Here is a 16,084-nt window from a genome sequence, read left to right as displayed (position 1 = left end):
CACATCAAGTGTCAAAAACCAGCTTCCAAAGCCACGTTCAGGCTAGGAATTGAGGCCTCCACTGAAGTCCTCCTATGGAAGGGATAGGATCATTCTGTGAATGTGGGGAAATGTGTGTGACAAGAAACTCTGTTGAAGCTAGGCAAAATGGAAAAAATACTGTCAGAAATAGCCATGAGGCAAAAAAGAAGGGCTAAAAATAAGTCATACTCTCAACACATCCATTCATCTTTCAAGAAGCATTCAAAAGCGACTTACTGTCCGGCCTCTAATCTCTCTAGAGAGGAGCGTCACTATCTGGGTCATGGGGAGTCTGCGCCCAGAGCTTTGCCTTCCCCACACCCTGCCTGCCTTCTCCCTGGTGTTCACGGGCCCAAGGCTACTACTGGTCCAGCTTCCTAGCTGCCCATCAGTTTAGCTTTGCCTTGACCCCAGCCTCTCCCAGCAATAATAACACAGGCCTGAGTGAGCAACGAGGTATCACACATGGTGGTGTGTGAAGACAAGTTGTTTGAGGACAGGGGTCATGCTTAAGGTACTTTGCATTGAGGTATCTGGGTGAAAAGGTTCAGAGAGAACACATTTGGGCTCACTCATGACTCACGCTTGGCCCCGGGAAACATTCAGACCTGGGAGTATCCCTACCTTGAAAGTCTTTCTCAGTGCGTAAAGGATTGGGCCCATCCCTAGCTTTATTATCATATTTAATTAATTAATGACCCTGCATGTGCATGACCTAAATACCAAATGTAACCATGTAGAGACGCACCCTCCTCCATGCAAGACAGCCAAGATCAACACACAATGTGCAATCAGACCTCCCAGGAAGGTCTCTGTCCTCCCAGATCTCTGTCCTCAAAGCCAGGTAATTTATCAGAAGGTCTATTTGGAGTATGAGAAGTCTGGGAGAAAAGCCTAATGGTAGTGTTTAGGCAAGGTTAGAGTTGAATCTGTTGAGACTAGCCAACATGAGCATCCAGTCCAATTAACTGGCCTCTCATCATTTTCATTTTCTGAGAAGGGGACAGGGAATTCTTGCTGCTCACCCACCTCAGGACCTTCAAGCCACCTAGGTGGACTACTAGGAATCTGATTTGCACTAGGGAACCCAGGTACCTGGTTCAGAAGTCCTACCCACTGAGCAAATAGGGTAGACAAATACTGCCTCAAATTCTCAGAATTTGAACTCACCCTTTGGTACACAGAGGTGAACGTTCGACTTAGCTGGGAAATGCTTCTTTTGAGCATGAGCATGGACACTTCTACTTTGATATGTGTAGCCTGGTACCTGGGGCACTTTATCCCTGGTATTTAAAGTGGAAAGAACAGGGCAAAGTTTGGAAAGCTCAAGAGAGCAGATTGAATGAATGATTGTAGATCTCTGCAGACACAAAACTCTTCCAATGCTGTGAGCAGTGGGGAAGAAGCATTGAGAGAGCAGCTGAGAACACACTGCCTGCTGCCCCACTGGCCAGAACAGCCACAAAGGCCTCGGCAAGGAGGGTAGGTGGATGGACGGGCGGAGTACCTGTAAACGAACTAGACGAGGATATGAGGCCCAAATTACTGAGATGCATGCAAATGTCATAAAAGGAAGAAGCAAGAGCCTGTTCAGACTCAAACGCATGTAAGAATTCAATTTCTCAGACCTGGTGGAAGCAGGAATTCCCTGAGGCGTTTGAAGGAAGAGGGTGGAGCTGAGGGATGCAAATGCTCCTGCCCTAATTCTGAGACCTGAGGTTGGCCGTCCTGAGGGTTTGCACCAGTGCACCCACGTCTCCCCATGGCAGAGGGGGCGGGGAGGTGGGGGGGCGGGGGATAAGGGGGGTGGGGGAGTGGGGGTGGGGAGCTGGGGGTGGGGGGGGTGGGCCTCATTGCCAGCTCCACATTAGAATCACCTGGAAGCTTTCTAAATAATTGCCAGGCTCCACATGGAGTGATTCTGATGTAGCTGGTCTGGAGTCCAAAGGACTTGAAAGGCTAAACATCCATCAGGGATGATCCATAATCACAGAAGCAGCCTTAGTGAAGGTGAGTCTGGGAAAAGAAATCATGACCACAAAACTTTCCAAGTTGGAGTCACTTACAGCTAATTACCAACCTCTCCCAAGATTGACCTCATACCTTTCTTAAGATGTAATGTCCATGACCCTTTGATGCTCACCCCTCCCTGCCAGCTAACTCTTTTCACCTACTCATTTTTCATGTCTTAGACGCATCCCTGGCGTCTTCTCTTGAAACAGCAGGGCCTTATGGTCCTTGAGCCTCCACCATGACCTCTGCCTGCCTTTTGTCTGTGGAAAACTTTAGTCAAAGAATAAGTTTAATCAGAGAAGCAAGAAATGGGGAAACAAAGGAAAACTGTCACAGAAGACTAAACAATAATACTGTAGTCATTAAGCATAGTCAAGGACCTTTAGTGTTTTCTCAGGAGCTAGAGATAATATTCAGAGCCATATCCTTATAGATACTAAAATAAAATACCAGGTGGAAAAGTTAATTGCATGATGACCAGACTGTACCCAGGATGTGAGCTGCCACAATTCCAAGAATTGGCCTCAGAGAAATGGGAACAAATGGACTCTGGAACTGAAGATTGGTGGTGGTTTACTCGCTAAGTCATGTCCAACTCTTGTGACTCCATGGACTGTAGCCTGCCAGGCTCCTCTGTCCATGGATTCTCCAGGCTAGAATACTGGAGTGGGTTGCCATTTCCTTCTCCCGGGGGATCTTCCTGACCCAGGAATCGAACCCAGGTCTCCTGCATTGCAGGCAGATTTTTTACCAACTGAGCTATGAGGGAAGCCCTGGAACTGAAGATTAACTGTATCTAAAACAACAAAGATGAGGCTGGTCAGACCACCGATGACCAATTTGAAGATGACTGTTAGAGATGACTGTGCTGTTTCTGCATGTAGTTCTCTCCCCCTGCCCCCCACCCCACACACTTTCATATATAAAAGCTCTTTCCCTCACTGGTTGTCAGTGCAGGGGAATCAGCCTTTGGACAGATGTCTGCCACCCCTCCTCTTGTAGTTACTGGCATCTGAAATAAAGCAAACTTTCCTTTCCACCAACTTGGCCTGTTTATTAGCTTTTGAATGGTGAGCAGCTGGACCCCACAAACATACGTTTCGATAACATATTCACCTCTAACATAAAGTGGAGCCCTCTTTCTACTGATTGCTATGCATGCGCGCACGGTCAGTGGTTTCCGTTGTGTCCGACTCTGCGACCCCAGGGACTGTAGCTTGCCTGGTTCCTCTGTCCGTGGGATTCTCCAGGCAATAATACTGGAGTGGGTTGCCATTCCCTTCTCCAGAGGATCTTCCCAACCCATGAGTCGGGCCTGCATCTCCTGAGGCTCCTGTATTGGGAGGTGGATTCTTTACCACTAGTGCCACCTGGGAAGCCCACTGATTGCCACAGAACTAAACTCCCTTATGATACTTGGCTCACTTATAATTATTTAATTAGTTATTATTATGAGTCCTCACTATACTGTAAACTCCATGGAAATGGGTAATATCTCCTTTTCATTCTCAGCTCTTTTCTTAGTATCTGGCACCTATGGGACACAGAAGAGACATTTATTACTTAACCAGATCAAACTGATACAAAAGGACCTTGCCTATACAGTATTCGCTGTGGATGTTATGCCTCTGAAAAAGCCCGATCTTGGCCAAGTTTATGCATAGGAGTTGGAGGGTTTTCTTCCACCAGCTGATCCTGTCCAGTGACATCAGCCTAGCCCACAAGGAAGAAGTAATTCATTTAAACTGAGTTATTGAGCAACAGACCTAAGACATAGGCAGGGAGGATTAAAGATGTTTATTTTCATCTGGTGCAAAGATCTTGACCTAGAGGTCCTTGCCTTACCAGGACCAGGCTGTAGAGCCACCTCAACTCTCAGCTTCCTACAACACTGTGCTTTATCTGTATCTTGGAACTCTCGGGCACTCTCTGCTGGAGAACTTCATAAAGTATTTACTCTTTTCAAACCTCCAGCTTTCTCCTCGTCCTCCACAGGTGAGATTCTCCTCCTACTTTACATGAAAAAGAAAAATGAGCAATAGGGAACACCTCAACTTACTGCCACCAAACCAGGCACCTCATTCCGTCCACACTGATGGTCTCTGTCCCTCCCATTATGTGTTGTGGACAGGGTTAATACCCCATCTGTGCACAGGATCCTCAAGGACCTCGCTGAATAGACCACTCCCTAGCCCCCATCTTCAGGTTCTTCCACTTCATTGTGTCTCTCCCATCCACACTCAATATCATAAAAGCAACGCAAAGCAGAGTTCACTTGGACCCTACTTCCCCCTGCAGCTACCCCCTCTCTCTTTGCTGTGTCCCACAAGCCAAACTTCTTGAAAGATGGTGATGCTCATTGTCTTCATTTCCCTGTTACCCACTCACTCCTCATCACATTTGCATCTGTCTTCTGAGCCCACAGTGAATACACTGAACCCACCAATGAGGAAAAAGCCGCTCAACCTGGTGTCATGCCCCAGTCCCCTCCTCACCCAACTTCTCAGCATCGCTCAGCACTTGGACTACTCCTTCTGTCCTGAATCGTTTCCTCAGTTCATGTTATGGATGAGGTCATGGATACACAGCAAAGTTATGTCACTTACCCCACATCACACAGTACGTGGGACTGTGGACTCAGCACTAGGACTCAGCCCTAACCCCCTTGACTCTAAGTTCAGTTCCCCCTCCTGCTGCGATACAACCCCTCCCAGGGTTAAGGTCATCAGGTGGATGGTGAAAATGGGAAATAGACACCAGGCAAAAAAGGGGTAAAGCTGTTTAGAGCAAAGGGTGGGGAACAAGAGAGAAGGAAAGGAAAGAAGAAAGGAGGAAAAAGGAGGCAAAGAATTTGGGTGGGAGAAACCAAAAAGAGAGCATTCATGCCAAAGGCAGATGATATACTGTAAAAGGGCACATCCTACCTAAAGAAGAATTTCTTCTAAAGAAGCTGAGATGCTGTTTGTCACTAATGTTCCAATAATATTAACTAAGGTTCTAAAAATTAAAAGCAGTCATTGTAGTCATGTATTTCTGTTCCTACTTTAAAATGTGGACCTATGATAATTGGAAGTAAGGATAATATGTCAAATTCTCAGCAGCATATGCATGTTTGGTATTGAGAAAGCTATTTTGATAAACAGAGTGTTCCTATGTGTGCTGAATAAAACGATGCACTGATTCTACTAAAATTAAACGGATACCGCTCATTTCACGGTTCCAGGGTTTACATTCTATTGTATTGTATCCAGCATTTGTGTTGTCGTCCCTAGTCAGCTTCTGTTTCCTCTGGAAAATCACCCCTGCCAAGAACCACGTTCCCATGAAGCTCAGCCTTTTTCCTCTCTGTACCTGTGATACCCTGGTCTTGCTCCTAAACCACAGGATAGCCATAGGCAGACTTTGGGCTACACCCACATTCAAGAAATATTTAATGAAAGTCTTTCTATTTTCCTGGAGAGACCGTTGCAGGTAACTAATGGCAAAATCAATAGGAAAAAAATTACTCTAATTTGGGAAATTCTGGTTTCTCCAACCAGTGATACAGAGAAGACAGGAAATAATCTGCTCAGTTCAAACAGCAATAGTGATTCGCAACCAGGCTAGAAATGTTAAAGAGTTGCCTAGAAGTTAGGGGGACCCTGGAGCTGGTTCCAGACTCAGAAAATTCTGGACCTTTGAGATGAATTGAAAAAAAACAACAACAACAACAATAAACAAGAGACTACTTGTCAACTTGCGTACCAGAAAGAGAATATGTGCTGCAGCTAACTTCCAGAAAAAAAAGAGGCCCGGCTATAGCAAAATTCCCTCTCACCTTCTACAGAGACCTTGCTGTTGGTAGCAGAGAGGAGTTTGACCTGGTACCTACTGCATGGGGACATATTTTTAATTTATTCTAATTTTAAATTCACCATCTGTCATCTTTTAATAGGTTATGACGTGGTAAGCAAAAACCCTAAAATCTTAGTGGCTTCATAAACAAAGGGTTTTTGTTTCATTTTGTTCGGTTTTTCTCCTTGCTCACATTATGTATCAGCTGCAAGTTAGCTCCCTGGATTTTCTTTATTCTGGAATTCAGGCTAAAAGGGCAGCCTCTTTCTGTAATATGCTGTTCTCTTGGAGGCAGGAAAGGTGAACAAGCTGACTAGAGGAAAGACCAATGCCTCTTGGAGCTTTCTTTGGGGATTGGCACCTTTTGCCTCCACTCATGTTCCCTGGCCAAGCTGCTGCCCACCCGGGAGGGCAGGGCTTTCCTCCATGGGGGCTCCAAGTCATGGACAGGGCAGGCGGAGTGTAGGGAGGGACAGTGAGCACTCAGGAAGGACTACACAACCTACCACATGGTCGCAGACTCAGCTGTTTGTCTGGGTTCTGGAAACAACATCGCATTACTCAAAAATCAGAACAGAGTTCATGGCCCTCTGGGTTCTAGTTCCCCTGCCAAGGATCGAAACTGTGGCCCCTGCAATGGAAACACGGAGTCTTAATCACTGAACCACCAGGGAAGTCCCTGAGTTTATGCCTTTTAACATGTTCTGACCAGTAGTTTTCAAGCTGAGGGCATCACTATTAAGTTATAATTTAAAAACTAGAAATGAGTTAAGGTCAAGCTTGACAGGAGTGTGGAAGAGAGGTTTTTTCCCCATCCATCTTTTCACCATTACTTACAATGGGTGGGTCTGATGTGGTTCCAACATTTTCCAAAATTGGACAAGATGGCAAAATAGGAAAATATCTATAGGATGTTTTCTGTAGGGCTGAGGCTTGGCTATTTTATATGGAAAACATGGGGGATTTTGAGTGGAAACTATAAAAGAAAAATCCAATTTTGAATGATTTCTGAGCCAACTTTCCCTACACATATGTTTAGATAAAGCAAAGAGGAAAAGCAAGCCTGAAGATCAGCTGCTTTTAAAAAATTGAGTTCACATTTTTTTTAAATGAAGATCAGCTTCAGACGTCAATGATTCTGAAATGCAAATCCAACTCCAGGCAAAAGATTTTCAGTAGACAATTTGCCTGGATTATTTCCCTCTGGCATCTTCAGGCATTCAGCACCTTTATTCTGCCCTCTGCCAGCAGAGAGCCCTCTACAGCACCAGTCTGGACCCAAAATCTACAAAATCATCAAAAATGTAGGAAGCATGTAGTCAGGGCTGGGAACTGTGCCAGCTGGAGAGCTCTTGATGGTTTCACACAGCCTCTCCCTAAGGAGTCAGCGATGCCAGAGTGGGAACAAACAAGTAAGTGGGAAGTTGTTCTAGAGTGCTAACTGCAGCAAGGTGGAACACACAGACAGCTTGTCAAGTGCAACGGAGGGGAGTAGAACTCACTCGTGCAAAGTAGGAAAAGAGGTCCTGAGAGGAGGATGTGTAAGGTGAGAAATGAAAGGTGAGGTGGAGATAGACAGGTGATGGGGCGTCCAGCTGCAGATGTCGAGAAGATGGAGTGAAATGGTGAAGGGCCAATGCGCCTCCCCGCCCACCTACCATCAGTGCTAAGGTTTTGAGCCGAATTTGGGATCTTAGTTACCCAACTAACTATTGAACCGGGGCCCCCAGAAGTGAAAGTGCAAGGTCCTAACCACTGGACTGCTGGGGAAGTCCTTGTGCTGAGCTTATGGGTGGCTGTGCCCTGTTACAGCATTAAAAAAGAATCTCAACTCCAGTTTTAGTGTTTTCAAAAAATACTTATAAACTTTCATAATTCATTTTTATTTTGAAAAATAATTTAACCAAAAAGTTTTTCAAAAAGATAATAAGATACCCATGCACCTGCCTACCTAGAATTAACAAATATTAATATTATGTCACATTTTATCTGTGTCACATTTAATTTTATTATCATAAAGTTAATGTCTTCTATAAGTCTTTCCCTCAACACAATTTCTCCTTATTCCTCTCTTCACAGGTAACTGCTGTCATGAATTTTGTGATCCCAGTCCTTGTTTTTATGTTTTCTAAATATAGATTAATAAACAACACATTATTTTATGAATGTGTAAATTTTATGTAAATGATTGACTGGACTATAAATAATCTTCTGCAACTTGAATATTTCTCAACATTGTGTTTTCAAGGTCATTTTTATATGAATGAAGTCCATCATGTAAATATACCAAAGTTATTTTGGCTATACCACTGCTATGAACATATAGGTTGGCTTCAATTTTTGGCTCTGACTAGAAGGACTGCAATAAAAGCCTTTGTATGAGGTTTATTTATCTATTTGTTTATGTTTACACATTTCACTAAGGTACTTACCTGAAAATGCAGTTGCTTGGCCATTGAAATCATGTTTTGAATTTTGCTAGAAATTAATGTCTCTTATAATAAACTATCAGTTTGTAGCTATTTCCTTTCTGAAGCCATGGTGAGGATATTTCTTTTCTCCTGATCCTCGGTGATTGTTTGAAAGTCCCATGTTAATTTTATTTAATTTGCAAATTCTATTTAATTTGCAAATTCTCAAATGAGGGAAGAACTCTGCAGATACACTCCGTTAAATGATTGGATGCGTCCCTTCTCACCTCTGGTCCCTCTGGCTTTTTTGAATTCATTTCTCATATCTGTAGATCCAGCACTCTCTCCTCTCCACACTCTATGTGGATGAGTTCGCTTCTTTCCTTCATGGAAGAAATAGAAATAATCAGAGGAGAAAGACCTGGTAAACCGTCTCCAGCTTTGCTGATGTCCCGTGTGTGTATATCCTACCTGCCTTTACCCCAGTGACACATAGAAAATGTCCCCGTTCCTCCTTCAGGCTGCACCTCCACTTGGAACCTAGCTTCCAGCTCTTGTCTTCAGGTCCATTATTCCTCAAATTTTTTCCTTATCTTTTATAGTAAGATTCAGCATACATTTCCTGTAAAGAGCCAGATAGTGTGCATTTTAGGCTTCACGGGCCTAATGTTTTTCCAAAGAAACTTTATTTGTAAAGGTAGGCAGACATCTGATCAGGCTGGCAACAGTAGCTTATCCATTCCTGTCATTAATAAATTCTCCAGACTGACTGAGTTTACCCCCCAGCAGTCGATGGTGGTGCTATGATATCACCCATGTTAATAAATGCTCTTTATACTATGAAACATCCTAATTTCTCTACTGAGTTAAAATGCAATGAGAATCTGTGTTGTAAAAAGGAAAGTGCATTTTTAATTTTGTTGATCTCAAGAAAGCTTTCCCCTACCCTTCACACTGGCTTCCTATCTCACTTTCAAGTCCTCAGGAGGACTTCCTCCTCAGGCCTTCCTACACTCCCATCTCTACCTTCTTATTCAGATATAACTTTCTTCATAGCACTTGCTCTTGAGTAACAACATTTGTTTTTTATTTATTTTATTTCCCACTTTGCAAGTAAGTTCCTTGAAAGCCAATTATTTACCCAGTGCCAAGACTAGTGTCTGGCATATAGTAGGTACTCAGTAAACACTGGCTGAATGAATGAATGATTTTGCCCTTGAAGGATTTTATGCATAGCTCCAAGACCAGTTCCTCATACTCCACACATTTTCATCCAGTGTGGCTCAGCTGAACTGTGGCAAGAGGCTCTGACACTCAGAACATCCAAAATAGGTGGAAATGTACCTCTCCCAGCATGCAATGCTCTTATTGCCTTCACACACTCATATCCTGCCATCAGCATCATCAGTCCACCCCAACCCATCTCTCTCCACCACCTGCGTGGTATAGAGACAGTTCCCGTATCTCTGGGTGATTCAGCTTTTACCTGCTGGGCCAGGGACAACAGGGAGGGTGGTAGAAGGTTGTTCAGATTTGCTCTCTTTCTAGAGATGAAGAATTAGAAGACCACAGAATGTGTTTCTCAATCCAATTCCACCATCCTTGTAGTTCATGGGAATTCCTCCTAGATTCTGGTAATAGCTCGACTATTAGTACTAGCTCTAGACAGTGTAAAAAGTTTACATCTATTTCTGGGTTTTATGAGATTTAGTGGAAAGTTGGGAGAGAAATGCAGTGGGGGTGGGGGGTTGTCTTCAAACCACATTCTGTTGTCAAATGGCACTTCCTCTCTCCCATTATTTTAAAATGTATAACCCCGGTCAATGAATATGTTTTTGCCTTCCTCCCCGGCCCTCTTATATCTGGAAACTAGAATGCAAAGGTAATGAGTAATTAGGCAGAGTCTATAATTTTCATCATAGTGTTTATTTAGTCATTTCTTGAAAGCTACCTTTGAAAGTGTGAGGTTAACACTAAAAGAAAGTTAAATCTGAAGCTCACATTTTTATGATTCTAGATATGAATGGAACACATTTAGTGAGAATGTGAAATGACAGGCAGCCCTTTCTATAGAGACAGGCTGTCTTTCGGCCTGCTTGTCCCTTCTCACCCCTAGCCCCAGCTATGAATATAGCAGCTCTGCCCTGTAAATGCATATGACAATTAGAGATGAGGTTCTTCCAGGCCTCAAGACATGGCTCTCCAGCCATGGGTGCCTTTCTGCAGCTGGGCGTCCAGTTGAGGGAGGGGGCAGCTCATTGGAGGGGAACAAGTTCTGTTGTAATGGGTTTGGAATGTAGACGTGGGATCTGTCAAAGGAACTTCTCTGTTCTCCATGCTGACAGCTTACGCTCGCTCCATGACACGTGCACTGCAGAAACATGACCTGAAACTGATGTGTCTTGGCAGAAACAAGCTGGGAGCTTTCAACCTCTTGCTGTCTGCCTTTCTCTTTCCTCCCCAATGGTACTGAACTTTTGAAGGGGTGGAGGGGGCATGTAACTGTCAGAAGAGGGTTCCCAGCTTCACCATCAAGCCAGTTCTGTAGCCACTAATTCCAGGAGAAGGCGATTCCCTGGTTCTTGGAAGATAATGTTATCTGCATGTGGGAATTTACTAAACATCATAAGAACTCTGGGATGAGATACCTGCAAAATATGAACTGAAACAATGAAAAAACAAAAGGAACTTTGTAAACACAAGTCTAAACATTTAGATAACAAGTAGTACAAAAAAGGAAACAATGACCTGGTTATTCAGTTCAATATACATACTCAATTTTGATGTTGGAAGATAAAGAATCTATTATGATCAGATTTGATTATCTATCCAATGAAAGCCTACTCTTTTCTGTATACCTTTAAAATTTGTTTTGGGGAGTGAGGAGAAATGAAGTTTAGCTTTTGAAAATCCTACCAAAGTCATCCAGCAGTATAGTCATCAATTCTCTCAACAAATATTTAAAGAATATTTACTCTTTGTTATGTCCTGGGAATGCAATGGTGTAGAGGTAAAAGATGATTCCCAAGGGGGCTCTTCTTTATCAAAGGCAGAGACTGATAAAAACAAGTATGGAAATAAAATATCTGATAAGTTATGAAGTATAAATATATATGAAGGAATCCAGTGAGGGACTGAGAAAGGATATGAATGAAGAGAGAGAATACCTTAAGTGGGCATGAACTTTTAAGGTGAGATTCAAAGGATGAGACAGTCCTATGAGAGTAGTAGGTGAGGTGGAGGAAAGAGCATCCAGGTAGAGGAAAGAGAAGCTTCAAAGGCTCTGTCACAGGAAAGAGCATGATTTGTTCAAGGAATGAAAGGAAACCAGTGTGGCAGAGTTAGCCAGGCTGAGAGAGGTGAAAAGGGAGTTGACACCCAAGGGCAGAATCTCTTTTATATAAAGTTAGCTATTAAACCCTCTGAGCTCACACACATTTTTCATTCATGCTGCTATAGCAAATATATGATTCTTCTCTTTGATTACAGTTAATTATTCAAAATTAAGTCCTCTTTTCTTAATTGTGAAGTTCTTGGGGGCAAGACCTTGACTGATTCTGACATGACCATTTCTATGAATCCTACATCATCCAGCAGCTAGTACCTAGCAAGTTTGTAAAGTAGGAGAAAATAATAGTGGCTGACAAGGTTGTTGTGAGGATTAAATGAGATAATACATTTAAATAATGATGGTATAACTAACCTTTATTAAACTTTGTTCTACAGTTGAATTAATTGGCTTAAAGTCACACAAATAGTAATGGGTACAACGTAAGAGATGTAGGTTTGATCCCTGGGTCAGGAAGATCCCCTGGAGAAGGAAATGGCAACCCACTTCAGTATTCTTATTTGGAAAAGCCCATGGACAGAGGAGCCTGGTGGGCTACAGTCCACGGGGCTGTAAAGATTTGGACATGATTTAGTGACTAAACAACAACAACATATCCAGGACTCAAACCAAGCCCCACAAGCTTAACCATCACATTAATCTGCCTCAGTTAACTGCTTCACCCCTAGGAAGCACTCACAAATTTATGACTATTATTATCACTTTAACAAAAGGGTGTTGGATCAAAACTGAACAAATGACTTGGCAAAAACTATAGATTATATGTAAAAGCCTTTGTGTTTAGGGATAATTCCATTCATCATTCTATTAGTTTGCTATTTAATCTGTTGTTTTATTTTTCCATGTGAGTGGGCTATGACTATATGATTAAAAATCACCAGATCAGGAAAATGAATTTACTGTCTTCAGTAGACAGAAAACCACATCAGATTAACTGCAAGACTAATTCAGCTATGCACAAATTAGATGTTAAGATAGATGAAAAGAATCCAATTTGACCAAGAAAATGATTTTGAGACTGTATAGATCAAACTAAGTTTCTTCCTTTGTGTGATTCAGTTCAATTCAAACCTTCAAATATACAGTGCAAGGCACGGCAGGGACAACAAGAAAAATAAGAACCATCCCTTGTTGCCAAGGAGTTCATAATCAAGTTTGACGATCTTGAGGGTGGGGGTGGAGGGAGTAAGATGTTACACAAATAACCCTAACATAAGGGAGGCTAAGATTCATTTCATGAGGTTTCAATGAATCCTGAGATTCTCAGAAACAGATTGTTTATCCAGTGAGGAAATTATGGAGAGAAGGAGAGTTGTTGAAAGGCTGGTGATGGGCAAGTGGGATACTGGTTCTCAAAATGAAGAGGATGAGGCATTTTTTTCCCTACACTTTCTTGGAAATATGATTCTAAGTAAGATTCTAGGATTACTTATTAACAGGATGGTAGGGAGAGCTGATAGGCTTCCCTGGTGGCTCAGTAGTAAAGATACACCTGCAACGGAGGAGATAAGGGTTCACTCTCTGGATTGGGAAGATCCTCTGGAGAAAGAAACGGCAACCCACTCCAGTATTCTTGCCTGAAGAATCCCATGGACAGAGGAGCCTGAAGACCTACAAGTCATGGGGTTGCAAAGAGTTGGATACGACTTAACAAGAGAGAACCTATACATGGGAGGAATCTGGTGATTAATAAATATCATTGAAGAGGTAATGTCAAATGAATCTTTTTTTTTTTTCAGGTTGTCCTGCTTATTAAATTGACAAAAGTGAAAAATGTGATACATACAGAGCAGCCAGGTTGCAAGATAGGCCTGGGGACAAAACAGATGAAAACTGAGGTACATTTAAATAGATGAATTGAACAATTGTATTCAAAAGATGCTAATTAACAGAGATGTTACTCTGAAGGACGCTCTTTAGTGTCTTTTCATAAGTCTCTAACTTTTACACTGTTGTATTCATATTTAATAAAAAAACTTGGATAAAGATATAGAAGACACATTCATTAATCTGCACGTGACCTGGAGCTGGGAAGAATGGCAAACAAACATTGACAAAATCAGGATCGAAAAAGATCTTCATCAGGTTGAAATGTGGAGAAGGCAATGGCACCCCCACTCCAGTACTCTTGCCTGGAAAATCCCATGCATGGAGGAGCCTGGTGGGCTGCCGTCCATGGGGTCACGAAGAGTAGGACACGACTGAGTGACTTCATTTTCACTTCTCACTTTCATGCATTGGAGAAGGAAATGGCAACCCACTCCAATGTTCTTGCCTGGAGAATCCCAGGGATGAGGGAACCTGGTGGGCTGCCATCTATGGGGTTGCACAGAGTCAGACACGACTGAAGTGACTTAGCAGCAGCAGCAGCATGTTGAAATGATGGCTCAGATATACTAAGATAAAGCTCAGTAGTTTTGATCTGGATCCAAAAGGTCAACAGCATGTGAAAAAGATGGTTGAGAGGTTACTTAGCAGCAGTAAAATAATTTTCTAGGTTTAATTAGTTGACTGTGATGAACTAACAGTATTACATGATCCCTGAAACCATCACTACCATCACCACCACCACTACCTCAACCACCATCATGAGTACCAGCATCACCATCATTAAAACAATTTAATAAGGTCCTAGGCTGTGTTCCGGAGAAGGCAATGGCACCCCACTCCAGTACTCTTGCCTGGAAAATCCCATGGATGGAAGAGCCTGGTAGTCTGCAGTCCATGGGGTCGCTAAGAGTCGGACACAACTGAGCGACTTCACTTTCACTTTTCACTTTCATGCATTGGAGAAGGAAATGGCAACCCACTCCAGTGTTCTTGCCTGGAGAATCCCAGGGACAGGGGAGCCTGGTGGGCTGCCGACTATGGGGTCACACAGAGTCAGACACAACTGAAGCAACTTAGCAGCAGCAGCAGCAGCAGCAGCAGGCTGTGTTCATGGAAAGACTGGCTCTTGGGGGTTGGGGAGGATAGTTCCACCAATCACATCACACCTAGATCAATGTGTACAGTGTGGTGTACCACGTGTAAAACCTGAAGAACTTTCACGGAGAGGGCCATGAAACGAGAGAGTGAAAGTGAAGTGAAAGGCACTCAGGCGTGTCTGACTCTTTGTGACCCCATGGACTATACAGTTCATGGACTTCTCCAGGTCAGAATACAGGAGTAGGTAGCCTTTCTTTTCTCCAGGGTATCTTCCCAACCCAGGGATCGAATCCAGGTCTCCCGCATTGCAGGCAGATTCTTTACCAGCTGAGCCACAAGGGAAGCCCAAGAATACTGGAGTGGGTAGCCTATCCCTTCTCCAGGGGATCTACCCAACCCAGGAATCGAACCAGGGTCTCCTGCATTGCAGGTGGATTCTTTACCAACTGAGCTATCAGGGAAGCCCTGAAATGGGAGAAGGAGCACCAAAATGTGTTACGGCAGAAAATGAAAAGGCCCTGAAGCTGGTTAACCTGGAGTGGTGCTGACTTAGCAAGAAGATGATAAAAGTTGCTAAATGGTCCAAGAGCTGTCATATGGATAAGCAATTTGACTTCTTTGTAGAACTTCAAAAGGCAAAATGAGAACTTGTAACATTAATTAAAAGAATATGGACTTCATATTCACAAAATATGAATTTTATACAAAATTCACTAAAAAGTATTCACACAGCTAGTGTTGTTTATGGAGAACGAAATGACAACCCATTCCAATATTCTTGCCTAGAGAATCCTGTGGACAGAGGAGCGTGTTGGGCTGCCGTCTATGGGGTCACATAGAGTTGGACACGACTGAATCGAGTTAGCATGCATGCATGCGTTGGAGAAGGAAATGGCCACCCACTCCAGTATTCTTGTCTGGAGAATCCCATGGACATAGGAGCCTGGTGGGCTGCCGTCTATGGGGTACACAGAGTCGGACACGACTGAAGCGACTTAGCAGCAGCAGCAGCAGCAGTGTTTTTTAAAACTGGAAGCAGTGTTTCCTATTGCCAGATGCTCAAGTATAGGCTCATCCCTCTTTGGGGTCTTCGGCTAGGGGTTCAAGCATGTGACAAGTGGTTTGCATTTGGCCGTTTTAATTCCTAAGCTGACCTCACTGAGCATGGTGGGAATCTGGGGGCTCAGGGGAGAGACTGCCGAGACAATCTCCTAGGTAGTTGGTGGAGCCATCAAAGGAGGCAGCTGAGGAGGAAAGGCAGTGGGATCATGATCCGGAGGTGGGTGTAAGGAATTTTCTTAGCCCAGCTCCGGACCTGGAGATGAGAGAAAAGGAGAAGCAGACACATTCCCCACTGTTGATGGGGATTAGAGGGGAAGGCAGATTTTACTGGAAGGTACACATGGAGAAAAGTGTGATCACATAGGAGACTGTTTACAACAGAATGGAGATACAGGAAGTAGCTGAAGAAGGGTGGAGGGCTGTGCAGTGGGGGTGCTGTGGAAAGTTTGAGGGCCTGGAGCAGGTG

The sequence above is a fragment of the Bos taurus genome, chromosome 2, assembly GCF_002263795.3.
Source record: "Bos taurus isolate L1 Dominette 01449 registration number 42190680 breed Hereford chromosome 2, ARS-UCD2.0, whole genome shotgun sequence".
Classification (NCBI taxonomy): domain Eukaryota; kingdom Metazoa; phylum Chordata; class Mammalia; order Artiodactyla; family Bovidae; genus Bos; species Bos taurus.
Note: the sequence above shows the minus strand (reverse complement) of the source record.